Below are 15,894 nucleotides of genomic sequence, written 5' to 3'. Positions count from 1 at the left end.
TATCATGTGCCTGTGCACTCGTGCCTTGTTCTGAAAGAGAATCACAGCTTTCATTACATTTTCATAGGTCAGAAGGCAGTTGTCTTGCTCTTTCTCAGGACCAGGATACACCCTAACCCCGCCACCCCCTTGCATCCCATATTTGTCCGATTGCCTTACACTCCACATCAGGCCTTACCATCTCCCACCTGGACTGTGGCCGTAGCCTCTTGCATGGTCTCCCTAGTCCAAGCTCTCCTCCCTTCTGTCCATTCTTTCTAACATGCAAACTGGGTACTATTTTTCCACCATAAAAATCCTTCTATCCCTCCCAGTCACCTGAGGATGACATACAAAATCCCTAGGGCCCGCAGTGGCATCTGCTTCCCTGTCCTGTCTCATCTCTCACCCAGCCTTTCCATCAGAATCAGTCCCTCTCCACCCCTCTCATTCTTCATGCTCCAGGTCACATGCTACCTCCTCGGAGAAGCCTTCCTTAACTGCCCCAGGCAGACCCCTGGTGGTTTCCTTTTCCTTCCTTCCCGGCATTTGGAGGCTACCACTATTATAGATTAGGTCTCTTGTATGCCCTGATTTTCTTCAGATTTCCCTCACACCTCCCTGCTGAACTTTAAACTCTTTCAGGGCAACAACTGTGGCTTTTCATTTTTGTGAATCAGCACTTGGTACATGACCTGGCACACGGAAGACATTCAGCAAGCGTTTGTTCAATGACCTAATGCCATTTGTCAGAAGGGAGTGCAAATGAGTCTGGGCAACTCCATGCTCACTTCCTTAAATATTTACAGTTGTGAATGAGAAGCCTCCCCTTCTTAGGTACAAGGGAGAGCACACCTGGAGTGTGTGTGTGTGTGTGTGTGTGTGTGTGTGTGTGTGTGTTTGGAGACAACATGCTGCATTGGCTGTGGAGTTGGACAAATCTTGGTTCATATTTGACCTTGCTCCTAACTGGCTGTGTGACTCTGAGTAAGTTACTTAACCTTTCTGAACCCTAGTTATCTCCTCTATGAAAATGGACTAATACATCTTCCCCCTCAGGGTGGCTGTGAGAGTGAATGAATTAGTGCAGTGAAATGGCTAACTCCATGCCTGGCATGTTGGCAGGGGCTCAACAATGTGGGTTCCCTTCCCCCCAACTTGAGTTTGCAAACATGTGCTGTGATTTGTTATGGGAACCACATGGCTTGAGTTTGTATCTACTTCAGCATATTTGCAAATGCATTTCGTCCTAATTTGTATTTTTATCATATGAACAGTTGTATGCGACTCAGGGTGATGATGCGTGTTTATGTGTCTACATTTGTCTTAGTATGGACAGTGCCATCCGCTGGAAGTGTGTACACACACTGAGAGTATTGTGTGGTTGTGTTGGAGGGTGGGTGTCGCTTGTTAAATGAGTTTGTGGAGTGTGTGTGGAATTATGTGTTGTGAGCTGCATACAAGGGTGGGGATCTGAGTGTTTGAGGGTGGGGGAAGGGCTGGTCTGCTTGTGTGACTGTGTGTGTGAAGGCTGTATAGACCAGCACTGTTGCAAAGACCTTTCTGCACCGTCCAGCAGGGTACCCACTAGCCACTGGCTATTGAGCTGGCTATTGAGTACTTGAAACGTGGTTAGTGAGAAACTGAAGTTTTAACTGGTCTTGACTTGAATTAATTGAAATGTAAATAGCCACAGGTAGACTATAGACAGAAACCTCAAACAAGTGGTGTGCATCTTCCTCTCTCATCACAGAAACCCATCCATCACGTCCGGACCCTAGCAGAGAACTAGACTGGCTGGAGCCCCTCCCTCGCATGAGCACGTGTGAGACGTATAGAGGGGGCTGCTGCTGCTCCCTCACCCACCGCAAGTCCCCAGGCGAGCAGTGAATCAGCCTGACAATGAGGTGAGTCATTCATGAACGGCTCGGGCCGCCGACCCAGCTGGCGGGAAGCAAACGTCAGCCAGCCTCCCAGTCCTGCCCACCCCCCAACCCCCCAGTGGGATGGCTCAACCCCACGCACTGCAGATGTTGAAGAAACTGACGCGGGCGAATCAAGGCACCAAAGCTCATCTCCTCGGGCCCCCCCCCCCCCCTGGTTTGCAATCCATTCATCCTCCAGCCCCTTTCTCCCCTCCGGTGGCTCGTGAGTCATCACAAGATCTGTGCCCCAAGTCCAACGCCCACCTCCCCATGTCTCTCCCGATTGGTCTTCCTCAAAGTCTTGGGGGTTGGGGACTGCGGGCCTAGACCCCTGGTTGGGTGCTAGGGTTTGCTTTTGGAAGGGAGGCTGAGCCTCTCAGGACCCCCAGCTCAGGGCAGGCTGCAGCTGACTGGATCTCTGTGAGCTGGCATCCAGCTTGCTTAGAGCACCAAGACAAACAGGAGGCAGAATTGAAGGGGTTCCTGAAACTTGCTGCCTGGAGCACCTTGGGCTGGTGGTCAGGAAGGGATGGGATGGGGGCATGAGTATTCCTTTGGTTTCTAGGGAAGTCCCACATAGTGTCTCTCTAGTACCTGACAATCTTCAAAACCTAGTAGCTTTCCCCTCTGGACTTGTGGACCTGCTCCCCCACTCACTAGCCTGTACCCCACCATCTGCCATCAATCAGCCTTTTTCTCTTGGGCTGAACCTCACCTGACTTGGACAACTGGGTCCCGTGGTGGTGTCCCTTACTGGGGCAGAATATATCATCAAAAGTCTTAAAAATGTGTAGACCCTTTGACACAACAGGTCCACCTCTCAGAATTTATCCTAAGAAAATAATTGATGTGTGCAAGGATTGAGCTACAAGAAAGTGCATTACAGCATTATTTAAAATGGTGAAAAATTTGAAACAACCCAAATGTCTATCAAAAGGCGATTGAAAAAAGAAACTGATAAAACAACATGATGGAATGCTGTGCAACCTTCAAAAATGATGTTGTGGAAGATTTGATGCCATGGGACTATTTTCATGATGCTCTACATAAAAAATTAGATTGTAAGATATTATACACTGTGATACAATTTTCCTTGAAAAAAACATGAACATGGGAAAAAGATTAGAAAAGCGTTCACCCAATTATTAACAATTATTTTCATTTAATTATGCACCTAAGAGAGATTTTATTTTCATCTTTTTACTTCTCTGATTCCCATACCACCACAACCACCCCCTCACCGAGTTTCTACATTAAGAGTTTGTGACTTTTTACAGCAGAAAAAGTAATTAATTTATTAAAAGTTTTAAAAAGCCATTTTTGGGAGTGGTAATGGAAATTAGCTGTAAATGGACATTTTTGGAGGAATTGAAAATGTTTTAAAACCGGATTATGTGATGGTTGTACAACTTGGTAAATTTACTAAAAAAAAAATGTTGAATTGTATATTTAATATGGGTAAGTTTTTGTTTAAAAACTCTTAACAGAAGTCATTTGCTGGGCTGTCTTCCAACCTGATCATGAGGTCTAGAAGGGATGTGAGATAAAATACCCATTTAAATTTGAGTTTCAGATAAGAAATAATTTTTTAATATAAGGATGAAAATAAATAATATAAGTTCAAAAAGTCATGAACTTACAAGTACATATATATGTGTACATAAGTACACAAAATTATTTCTTCTTTATCTAAAATTTAAATTTAACTGTGTGAGGGGAGGGTGTAGCTCAGTAGTAGAGTGTATGCTTAGCATGCATGAGGTCCTGGGTTCAATCTCCAGTACCTCCATTAAAAAATAAAGAAATAAAAAACGAGTTACCTCTTTCCCCAAAAAATTGTTTTAAAAAATTTAACTGGGCAACCTGTTTTTTGTTTGTTTGTTTGTTTGTTTGTTTTCCTAATTTCGGCAACCCTACTCTGGAATCCTAGCTCCTGGAGGATCCCTCGGGGAGAGAAACAGACCTTGGGATGGACATCTGGGCTTGCAACCCCACCTACCTCTAGGGTAATTTTACAAAGTCTGGGAGAGCGGCTTGGGGAGCCCAGGAGCTGGAAAGCCAGGTGAGAGAGGGTGGGACAGAGGTCATTTCCAGTAGAAGGTGAGTACCTTGCTCCAGGAGTGGGAGTGGCAGTAATTTTCAGCTGGCCCAGAACCCAGGAGTGGGTAACATTAAGGCTGCAGGTGACCTTCACACAGGTCCCCCACATCATGCTCCAGCAACACCGGGAGGAGTATGTCATTGCCCACAGGTCATTTTCACAGGTGAGGAAATTCTAAGAGATAAAGTAAATTTCCAAGTTCACACAGCTGGTAAGTGGCAGAGCCTCAGTCCAGGTCTAGATCTTTACCCTCTCAGGGTTGGGTCCAGTGGTTAAACTAATCAGACTTTGGGCTCTGATCACCTGTGGTCGGATCCTTTACTTCCTGGGTCTGTGGCTTTTGGCAACTTCCTTAAGTCTTCTGAGCATCAGGTCCTTTATCTTAAAAGTGAGGATAATAATAATAATTGGGGGTAAGATATAGCTCAGTGGTAGAGTGCATGCTTAGAATACACGAGGTCCTGGGTTCAGCCCCTAGTACCTCCATTAAAAAATAAGTAAATAAACCTAATTACCCTGCCCCAAAATAATAATAACAATGATAATAACAACAACAGCAGCAACAATCCGGCAGGGCACCCAGAGAGCCTGGGTTCTGCTCTGGTCTTGCCATTTACTGATGGCTTGACCTCACTGGGCCTCTGTCTCCGCATCTATAAGATGGAATACATAATCTCCATCTTGTAGAGTTGTTGTGAGAGTGATAACATATGTGACAGGGCCTTTCAGAAGGAAGTCACTCAATAAATGTTTATGAACAAAGGAGGCAAAATATATGTCAACTGAAGACAACTTGCTGGAGGGAAGCCAATTGGGCCGGTTTTGTGTGGCTGTGGTTCATGCCCTTCCACGTAGCATGTCAGTCCACTGTATCTTGTTCTCTGTTGTTTTCATGACCTCAGAGTCAAGAGAGCCTTCCAGAATCAGAGTCCAATGCTCCAATCACAGAGGGGAAACAGAGGCTCAGAGAAGGCAAATGATTTGCCTGAGTTTCCATAGGCAGAGCTGGCCTGTGTCTCCCAGGCTCCCTCCTTCATCACTGCTTCACTCTGCTTCTTGGGGCTCTGGTGTTTCCACAGGATCATAAGCTCCCAGAGGGCAGGCACATTTGCACCGTCTGTCCCCGCCCCCGACATACATGCTGCTCTGAGAGAAGATACTCCGGAGGGACCTGCAGATATATGGGACGTGACTGGTCAGAGCTGTTCTTGCACTGCTGCGTTCCTATAGCCTTGACTCCTGAGCAGGCAGGCAGAAATCTGTCCAGTCCAGGAAATCCTGGGCCTCACTTCTAGGTCCCAGCAGGGTGGTGGGGGAGAGGATGGGTTTTCTTTTCAGCTGTCCCCCTGGACCTCCTGCTCTTGCTGCTAGAGGACTAGGAAGGCTCAGTGTGGGTCACTCTGGGTCCATGGGGGGAGTTGGGATGAGAAACTTTGTCCTAGGATCCCACTTCTGTCCCTCCTGGTCACCTGTCCTTTAGCAAGTAGCTAGCTGTTGTGGGAGGTACTTGGTCGATATACTGGCATCTTTTCTCTGTATTGTACCTGTATTGTACCATCAATACAGGAAAAACAAATGTGGGGCATGAGAAGGGCCATATCCCAGGTCTCCGATGAGCCCCTGGGACGTGCCCTGCCAGGTGTGGGTACTTAGCTTCACACAGGAAAGAATTCAAGTGTGAGCCACAGTTGAGTAAAGGTAGATTTATTTAGACGGATACCTACTACATAGACTGTAGGCTGTTTTAAAAGGCAAGAGAAAGGCCATGAGGTATGGGGGTTGGGTGCTCAGGTTAAAGTAAAAGTAGGTACACGCTCCATAGACAAGAGTGCAGGCCCTCTCCGAAGAGGAGGGAGCGAGAGGGGCAGCCACAAGGCAAAGCGTGGTGTTGCCAGTTTTTATGTGCTCCGTAGCTTCACATGCTAACAAGTGGGGGGACCATTCTAACTACCCTGGGGAAGGGGCTGGGATTGCCAGGAATTTGGCCACTGCCTACTCTTTGACCTTTTATGATTACCCTTGGAGCTGTCATGGTGTCTGTGGGAGTGTCATTTACCATGTTAATATTACAATGACCATATAATGAAGCTCAAGGTCTACTAGAAGTCAAATCTCCTGCCATCTTGAGCCTCAAGGCCTACTGGGAGTTGAATCTTCCACCATTTTGGTGCTAACTGCTGTCATTCCTTGAATGGCTGTGCCCTGCCCCTTTCCCTCCTGTCTCACCATGACAAAAAAGACTACCAGAATAGTCTTTATTTTTAAATAAATTCACAGCTTGTTCTAGGAGCCACAATTCTGTCTTTCCCAAAGCTTGGCCATTGCTGCATGTAGATAGTGACTTGCTCCCAATCTCTGGGCCAGGAAGGCAGGAAGTAGGAGGCCTGGGAAGGGACAGACAGTGCCAAGGGCCAGGGAAGGCTCTCAGGTGAGGAATGACTAAGGCACTCACCTCTAGCCAGGCACGCCTTGTTTTGTTTTTGGCTTTTTTTAAGCTACAACTCTTGAACTGTTACCTCACAAAGCTGGAAAAAATCCTCTGAAGTCATGCATTCAATCATATCATTTTACAGATGAGGAAACAGATGCAGAGGGGTAGCAGCTTGCCCAGCCACTTATCTGTTGCTTTTCCCCCAAACATCACAAATAATCAAGCATGACAATATGGTGGATGCTGGCCTGAAAGCAGTTTTCTTCTGCTCCAAGCCTGGAGGAGAGGGCCATGGGAGGAAGGCAGGAAAGGGAGAGGAGGAGGCAACTTTTTCCATCCTTCCTTCTTAGCTGCATCTGTTGGACCATCAAGAAATGTCTCCAGCTAGAAGGAAGGAAATCCAGTTCAACCCTCTCATCCTACAGGTAAAGAAACAGAGGCCTACAGAGAGGAAGGGACTTGTCCAGGGTCACACAGGGAGGCCTAGGCCAAACTCGGGCATCCTGAGGGCAGTTTTCATTACACTCTGCATAACTCATTGAGTGCCTTTGCTTTGCGCCTCAGGGCACAGGAATTGTTTACCTTGAAATTAACTCTCTTCAGGCTCCTGAGCACACTGTAAACTGCCCAAGGGCAGGACTGGACCTTAAAGCATCCTGAAGGAATGAAGATCCAGCCTAAACTTTGAACCCTGCTACTATACTGGATACTGCGCCATCTGCCATCACCTCTAATGTGGGACTCACAAAGGGACAGAACTGAAAGACACCTCAGAGAACAGAAGTCCAGTCCTGCTTCCCAGATAAGAACACCAAGGCCCAGAGAGGAAATGACTCACCCAACAGCACACCTGGGTGGAGCTGATCCTAGGACCCAGATTTTCTCACCTCCTGTCCTGTCTCTCTCTCTCTTTCTTTCTTTCCTTCTTTCTTTCTTTCCTTCTTTCTTTCTTTTCTTTCCTTATTTCCTTCTTTCTTTCTTTCTTTCTTTCTTTCTTTCTTTCTTTCTTTCTTTCTTTCTTTCTTTCTTTCTTTCTTTCTTTCTTTCTTTCTTTCTTTCTTTCTTTCTTTCTTTCTTTCTTTCTTTCTTTCTTTCTTTCTTTCTTTCTTTCTTACTTTTCCAGTCCCCAAAATACCTAGTATTGTGCTGGTCTCATAACTTTTTAATATGCTCAATCAATTCTTGCTGAATGGACTAGAAAAAAGATGACTCTATGTACAAGTTGTCCTTGGTCATGAATAAAAGCTTTAAAGAATGCATATTTCCTTTGATAAATATCTAGTAAAATGTGTGTTGCATGAGTTTAGCAGCTCAGTTCTTCCTTGTTCTCTATTATTTTCCATCTGAGGCTATATTTAGGCACAACTGGACTATGTCCACACAAAGCACTCTTTGGAGGCCAGCAGGGCCACCTAAAGTGTTGCTCCACCGGAGACCAGAACTGTGGGCTAGACCGCTATGACCAGAGCTGCGTAGAGCCTCGGGAATTCTACCCAAGGATCTGAGGATTTCCACCCCAGGAGAAATTTGAGGCAAGAGTTTGGAGGTGAGGGCATATTGGCACTGGGTGCCGGGCAATGCTAACTTTAGAGGGCATAGATGCTAGGTGAGTGGCAGGGGTGTGTGTGTAGGAGATGGGTGCTGTCTGTTAGTTCCACCGCATCCACTGATGCTGGGAACAGAGAGTAAGGTTGCTCTCTGTCCTGCTCCAAGAATTCACCACTCCTCATTCCTCTCCCCAGCCCTGATGCCTCCTTCTCAAAGTCCAATGGTGCTGCCAACCTGTCATGCTATAGGTTAATGCCTGGCTCCCCTCCAAGATCAATTTCCTTTTATCAAGAGGTCAAATTAACCCCTGGGTCCCAGGGTCAGAAGATCTCCTGTCAGCTACTAGATCCCACCTGCAGGCTCATTCTACATTGGGGAACTGAGGCAGTAACTAAGGAGACAACCCCATGACCCTTGTTTCCATGGTGAGTGGTCCTGGCAAGGGCTTCCCTTAGGGACTCATAACAAAAGACAGATTTATTCTCTGTGAGGGGTTCTAAGGTCCTTAAAGGCAGTTTCATCTCCATGCTCCCAGCATGGACCCAAGAAACATATGTAGAATGAATGTGGAATAGTTCAATCTCCACTTACCTGGAAAGAGAAAATCTGAGGGCTCATCAGGACCCTGTATGGTGAATTCTCCTAACTTCTGGTGCATCTGGCCATGTGGGTACTGAGGTGATGATCTCAGAAAACTCTGAGAAGAAGAAGGCTAGAGTGCTGAGCTTGGGAGCCTAGCTCCCCAGTGCCCTGTTCCTATTGTTTGGGGGACAGACAGAGAGACCTGGGTTTGAATTTCAGTCCTCGTTTGCATGAGCTCTGTGACTCTGGGCGTTATTTAGCTTCTCTGAGCCTCAGTTCCTTCATTGGTGGAATGGGAAGTGCCTGGCCACTGGCATATTGACATCTCTCAAGCCGGATGGGGAGATTCTGCCCCATGTTCTGAGTTCTTGAGAGAAGCAATTCCAGAGTCTTCAGTGTACCCAAGCCTTTACTGAGTATCTGCTATGTGCAAGGTGATGTGCTAGGTGCTGGAAAGGCAAAAAGAAATATGATCTTATTGCTTTTCTCCAGTGGCTCATACTCTGCTTGGGGAGGCAAAACATAAGCACTGAAAAAGAAAAATGCCAGCCCAACCCAACCACCCAAGAGCCGTCATAAGGTTGTACAAGAATAGCAGCAAATGGGTGGCACCACGATTATAGGATAAAGGTAAGACGACTATGGTCCTGGAGTGACATGGGATGACTTTTTGGGGGTGGCCTTTCTGCTCAGAATCCACTGCCAAAAAGCATTCATCTTGGCTTAAATATTTAACACTCACTGGGGAAGAGATGGACACTAGCCCAATAATGCCATATATAGATGCATATTGGCAAGTGGTTATCAGGGCCAATTAAAGCATATGTAATAAGGGGATATAGTTTCATTGAAGGACCAAGGAGGGCTTCTCACAGGAAGTGATATTTAATTGAGCTCTTTGGATGGATGAGTAAGAGCCCAGCAAAGAGAAGAGGGAAAGGGAGTATTCCAGAAAAAAGAAAAAAGAAAAACCCAGCCTATGCAAAGGCCCTGGGGAACAAGGGACACACTGTTCAAAGACAAGAGAGACAGTCACAATGGCTGGAGAGCTAAGGAGAGAGAGGTGAGGTGGGACCAGATTATGTAGAAGCTTCTAGGCTTTTTTTTTCTTCTAAGTATGAGGAAAGGACCAGCTGCAGCACAATCCCCTGGGATGATTACTAAAAATGAAGATTTCTGGGCCTAGCCCCACTGAAAAACAGGCTCTGTCAGTGGGGTCCAGGAATCCACATTTTGAATACATTCCTTAGGGAATTTGTAAGTACCCTGAAGTTTGAAAACCACTTTTCTGGGCCAGATACAGATTGGAACGGTTTTAAACCCTCCCTTGATTAGATTTATATTCTGAAACTTATTCTTGCTTTGGGAGAAGGCTGGAATATATGAAGTGGGCTAGTTGGGGAGGCAGCTGCAGTATTTCAGGTGAGGGGTGGTTTGGCTGCAAAGGGTGGGGATGGAGATGGGTGGGAGCAGACTGATTTATGAGCTACTTTGTAGGAAAACCTTTATGATTTATTATAGAAACGTTTATATATCCACTTTTTCTAAGGTGATAAGTAACATGATAGTTGCAAAATTTCAGATACACAGAAAGAAAGAAAAAGAAGAAAGCGAAGGTAAATATTTTGGTATATATTTTAATGGGCTTTTTTTTTTTTTCCGCAAGAGGACATAATTAGGTTTATCTATTTTTATTTATTTATTTTTCATGCAGGTATTGGGGATTGAACCCAGGACCTCTAGGCATGCTAGGCATGCACTCTACCACTTGAGCTATATACTCTCCCCATAATAGGCTTTTTAATATACATACATATTCAGACATATGAATCTAGTTTTTTGTCATTTACAATAATGGAACAATTCTGTGGTACTTGTCTCCTGATTTTCAAGAAAACAATATATCATGAGTATCTTTTCAGGTCAACATAGACTTATAATCATTTTTAATGTCTAGATAGTATTCCACTGAATGGATGTGCCCTAGTTTATTTGCCAGTCCCCTACTGATGAATATTTAGGTTGTTTCCAATTCTTCACATCATTATAAGCAATCTCTTTTCTTCTATTTTCCTTCTATTCATTCTATTCATTTTTCCTTTCTATTCGTTTTTTCTTTCCTTCCTTTCATTCATTTTTCTACTTTGCTTCTATTCATTTTTTTTCTTTTTCTTTTTTTAAATTGAAGTTGAGTTGATTTACAATGTTGTGTTAGTTTCTGGTTAAACTCATTTTTGAACACAACAATGTTTATTCCCTTAGAATACATTTTCATTAGTGGAATTACTGGGTCACTGACAAGCCGTCTAGGTTCTATCACACATACTCATATTATCTCCTAAGGGGAGTTGTAGAAGGGGATGGCACCGAAGCCAGGGACCGGAAGTCTTCCTTTTTAAGGCCTTGGAGTATTACAACCGTACCCTGGCCTTTCCCAGTTTTTGTTTTTGTTTTTCCCTCCCCCTTGGCACAGATTTAGTTTGTGCGGTCGGAGCTGGCGGGTTCGAGACCTGTCCGAGCCCCAGTCTGGCCCCTTAGCCAGGGCCTCTACGGCCCTCCCAGTCCCTAGGAATCCATCCCCAGGTCCCCTCCCCCACCGCGGGAGGGTGTGTTAGGGAGAAGCTTAGGCAGGCAACGATTGCACCATCTATGGTTTGAAAAGGAAGTCGAGGAAGCGCAGGGTGGAAAATCGTGTGTCCCAAAGGCCAAGCCACCAGCAGCAGATCCATGCCCCTGCAGCGCTCCTTCCACCTCCACTCGCAAGGCTCCGATCCTTGCCTTCTTCCCCCTCTCAGCCCAACCCTTTCCTGGGTACCGGCCCTTTAAGAAGCTGTCACTGTGGAGCTGTTGGCCCCGCCCGGCGGGGAGGGCCAAGAAGGAGGGGAGGGGTTGGTGGTGGCTGAAGCCGAATCGGGGGGGCCTGGGTCTATTTTTAGCTCCGGGTCGGGTCACGTGACAGGAGTGACGTCTCCGAATGTTGTTGTTGGTGGCGGCGGCGAGCGGAGCCGGAGGAGCCGCCGCAAAGATGGAGGAGCCGTCGAGGAGGCGCTGCCGCTGCTGCCGCCGCCGCTGCTGCCGCCGCCGCCCGCGAAGCCGGAGCTCGAGCCGCAGGGGGTGAGCGCGCCGCACCACCCCCGATCCCATCTCCCCTGGTCCCCGGGACGCGACGCGGCGCCCCCTCCTCCTGCCGTCGCTGCCCGCGGGCTCCCCGCGCGCGCGCCGCGCTCCGCGCCCCTCTTTCTTCCTCCCGGCGCCCGGGTGCCAGCCAGCTCCCCTCGGGAGCATCGCCAGCCCGGGAGCCGGACCTCGGGGTTACTGCGCGCTCCCCTCCCCGCTCCTCCCAAGCAGGGGCGACTTCCCTGCAGGTAAGGGAGGGGCCCATCTTCCCGCGACCCACACCCCCAAATGGCCGGGAGACCGGCCGGGGCTGTCTGATTTGTCCTTTCCCTGGCGGCGTATGGTGCGTTGCAGAGCGGTTTGAGCCCTGCACCGGGATTCTGTGCAGACCCCTCTTCGCTGGACACCCTTTCTCGGTACTCTGAGGTAAGGGGCGCTGCCCACCCACAGCGCTTCTACCCATACCTCAGAACGCATCCTTGATTTCGTGTCCTTGGCTTCCGTGCCTGAGGTGGGGGGCCTGCGGGCCCACCTTACTCCTCTCTCCCAGCATTCTCACCCCCTCCCCCTTGAGGCGTTACTGCGTTTGTTCCCACTCTTCTCCTGTCTGACACCCTGGGGCCACAGAGAGCCAGGAGATGAAAGCTCCCCCCTTCTTCTCTGGGGTGGGTGCCCCCCATTTTTCATCCTGGGTTTGTATCTAATGGAGGGAGGGACAGTGTGCCTTTTAACTTTGGGGAGACTGCTTCCCTACCCCACCCTTCTCTGGGGCCCTGGGGAAGATGAGAACTGGCTGGGTGATAAGTAATTAACCTGGGAGTCTGGTGGGGTGGTGGGGGAGAAGAGGCAAAGGTGGGAGTGCCCCATTTGGGGGAGAAGGTGACCACCTGATTCCCCTCCCCATCCCCCCCAGTAGCCTTCTGAGATGAAGTGTGTCCCTAAAGAGGAAGAGTACCAGCTTCAGTTGCTTTTGGGGATGCTCAAGAGACCTACCACTCTGACAGTGACCACTGTGCTTCTGGGGCCTGGAATTAGCTTTGGCCATGAGGGTGATGACGGTGGTGACTGGGTTCAGGGTCCAGCTGGGAGGGGAGGATGGAGCCAGATCATGGGAACAAAAGGAGGCAGGGAATAGGAGATCCAGGAGTCTTGGCCAGAAGGACCCCTGACCGGACTGCTTTGTAGGACTAGAGCCTGGGGCTGGGTGTTGCCCTGAGCCTCCTCAGGTTCAGAGAATGTAGGCAGGGAGGGAGGGTCTCAATCCCAGTTCCAGGCACCGGGACCCCTGAGCTGGCTGTTGAGATGCTGGGTTGGGCTGGGGATGGTGGGTGAGCCATGTTGGGGGCTGCCTGCTTTTTCATTTCAGTCTTCCCTCCACCCTCTCTCTCCTAAACACAAATCTTGGGGAGCTCTTGGTTTGTCTCCTGCCCCTTCTCTTGAATCCTCTCTTTGCTCTGTCTCCCCTTGGACTTGGATCTGGGCTATGTCCAGACAAGGCAGGCAAGGGTCTCTGAGTTAGAGGGGTGGGCCCCCAGCATCTCCACTCTGTCCTGGGAGTGTATGCATACCAGAGGCCAGGATGAGAGATACCAGGTGCAATTTACTTGGGGGCAAGGATAGAGGACACGTTAGCTCTGTGCCTGCCTCCCCTTCCTCCCCAGTATATCTTCCTCTGTGGCTGGATTGAGTAATTTGAAGAGGGGGGGGCAGCAGTATCACATGCCCCACCCACTCCAAGTAGCTGCAGAGACAAAGGTTTGCTTTCCCTTCCCTAGGGGTGGCATCTTAGCTGTGTGCTTAGAAATGGGGCCTGGGGATGGGGGGGGTGCGGGGCGGGTAGTTTGTGTTTCTGAAGGGGGGAGGGGGCATCAGCTATAGGAGCTGGGGGGAGCGCAGTTGGTGCTGAAGTACCAGCTGCTCTTTAATAATTAATTCTTCCTACTCACATCCCTTTGAGGAGGGATGTCTGGAACACGGCATCAGGCTCAGCCAGCCTGCTAGAGGACGCACTCCTGTTGGTAGGGGGTGGGGGAGAGACTGCGGGGGGGGGGCGGTTCTTGGCATTTTTGGAGCACTGTCGCTTGCTCATGAATGAAAACCTGATGCAGCCCTTGAGGGGGCCTATTGTAGCCGACTTTGGCTAATTAAACTTTCTCTGCCTTTCTTCTTCCCTACCCCACCTCACCCCAGCCCCCACCCCCCACCCCAGCCCTTTCTTGAATGGGGACCCTGTCTGGTAGTGCTGGGAGGGGGTATCATTCTGCCTGAGGTTTTAGGGCAAACAGACCCAGTCTTCTGCCCTCTGCCTGCGCCCGTCCCTCCCTCCCCTCTCACCCCCCCCCCTTTTTTTTTTCTAGAAATAGCAGCCTCCTCCATCTGGCTTGTACAGATGCCTGGAGCTGCGTCTGAGCAGACAAACAGAAATGGGCCGATTGCAAAAACGAATTTGTCAGCCTGGTGCCTTTTTTCCTCCCCTGTTGCCCTCCTCCCTCCCTTAATTTGGGGCCTGGACATCCAAGTCAGCCACCTGTTCTGGGTCTGATCATTCCAGGCTTCTGGTGGAAGGTGCCTTCTTGGGGGAAGGCACAAGGCGCTGGAAGCTTTTGGAGGCTGGGGAAAGTGATCAGCCGTAGCCAGGGTCAGAAGGGGTCAAGATGAGAGTTCCTATGTGCCTTGGGATGGGCTGTCTGGACTTGTAGCTTTCTGATGAAGTTTTGGGGACACATCTCAGATTGTGAGCAATCTCAGGCTCACAGAATTTGGTTCAGACAGCTTACCTGGCTGCCTTGACCTGGGGAGGGGACCCTGGCCTTGGTGCTCAGGACTTCGGCCTGCCTCTACCAGGGCCAGACAGAGCTAGTGTATTCCTGGCAGGGGGTTGCCTGAGGGTACTGGATTCTAGGTTCCTGAGAGGCCCTCAGAATTCCAAGGGTGTTGTCTGAGGTACAAGCTACCTGCAGGGCAGCATCGTGAACTTGTGGCCTTTGGGGCATTACATCCTCCATGCCTCCCTCCCTCCCTTGTCTGCCCTTCTCCTCCCATCCTCTGCCAGAGGTTTTATTGCTGGTGATTGAGGTGGGGGTGCCCCCCTGGGGTGTTTGCCCATCTACCCTGGCTTGGCCATGAGCTTGTAGGGTGAGATGCAACTGGTTTCCATCATTCCTTGTCCTCCTGTCCCGGCTGGATGTGGGAGATGGGTTTGGATCCTGGACTGGGGTAGAGGTCTGGCTGGAAGAAGGAGTTCACAGCAAGTGGGGACAGGGCCCTGCGGTCTGCCTACTTGTGATGTCACGGAAGCCAAGCTGCTCACTGGTTTGGCATCCAGGTGCCAGGAGCTGCACAGCTCTTGGTCCCTGACTGCCCACCAAGACACTCATGTAACAATGGTCAGCAGGAAGTTTCTCTGGCAGAGAGGGGGACCAAACAGCTAAGATTTTAACTATCTAGCTGCCCCTTTCCCACTTCATGTCCTACACCAGACAAGAATCTACACCTGTCCTGATCAGGCCACGAATGCTGCTTTGTTTCCCAGGGAGGTTCCTGTTCACTCAGGAGGCTTGATGAGGGTGTTGGTAGATGCTCTCCACAGGAGGCCCGGGGGTCTGGCCACATCCTGCAGGGTGAGCAGGAGTGGAGCCGCAGGGAGTTCTGAGCCCATTGGGAGTTCTAGGAGCTCCTCCCTTTCTCTTCTCCCTAGGGGATGAAGATTCTGGGGGCTCTGGGCTGATCTTAACAGTTTTTGTACCACGGAGGCTCTGCCCCTTCTGAGCGCCCTGCTGTGGAGCTGCCTTTCACTAAGGAGATGGGCTGGGTCACTCAGGCTGCTGGGAATTGTGGGAATTTCTGAACTTGTGTTCCCCAGCCCACGGGAAAGGGTGTGAGCAGAACTGGGTGCCAGCCCCGGGGTGGGCATGGGCTGAGCTGCCTGCCCACGTGGGCCCTGCCAGGGCACCAACAGCCCCACCTGCCACATTCCTGAGCTTGGCCCCAGCCCTGCGCAACCTCTTTTGTCCTTGCCCCACACCAGTCCCTGCTGGGAGCAGCCAGGCCCCTTCACTCTGCCTCCTCCCACCTCCTCATCTGAGTGCACCTCTCTCCAGCTAGAGTCCAAACTGTGTGGGTGAGCGCAGGGGGCAGCAGGTCTAGGTAGACTTGACATCTTCCTAGTGTGTACCCAGTGTACTTGTTTGCACGTGTCTGTGTTCATTCTT

General features: G+C 49.5%; 1 protein-coding gene across 3 annotated transcripts in view; it reads left to right on the top strand.

Moving 5' to 3' along the window:
• The first annotated feature begins 11,536 nt into the window (after positions 1–11,536).
• The window catches only part of HDAC5 (histone deacetylase 5), a 34,637-nt gene continuing 30,279 nt past the window's right edge, over positions 11,537–15,894 (top strand). For 2 of the 3 annotated variants that reach the window (XM_031468668.2, XM_031468667.2), the window contains exon 1: positions 11,537–11,680. The gene's annotated coding sequence lies outside the window, so the exon portion shown is untranslated. Of the gene's footprint in view, positions 11,681–11,808; positions 11,932–15,894 lie in introns of those variants that run through there. The other variant, XM_064495766.1, reaches the window with a different exon arrangement.

The sequence above is a fragment of the Camelus dromedarius genome, chromosome 16 (genome assembly GCF_036321535.1).
Source record: "Camelus dromedarius isolate mCamDro1 chromosome 16, mCamDro1.pat, whole genome shotgun sequence".
In the NCBI taxonomy this organism is placed as follows: domain Eukaryota; kingdom Metazoa; phylum Chordata; class Mammalia; order Artiodactyla; family Camelidae; genus Camelus; species Camelus dromedarius.
The sequence above is the reverse complement of the archived record's forward strand: the minus strand, read 5'-3'. Positions and strand labels throughout refer to the sequence as shown.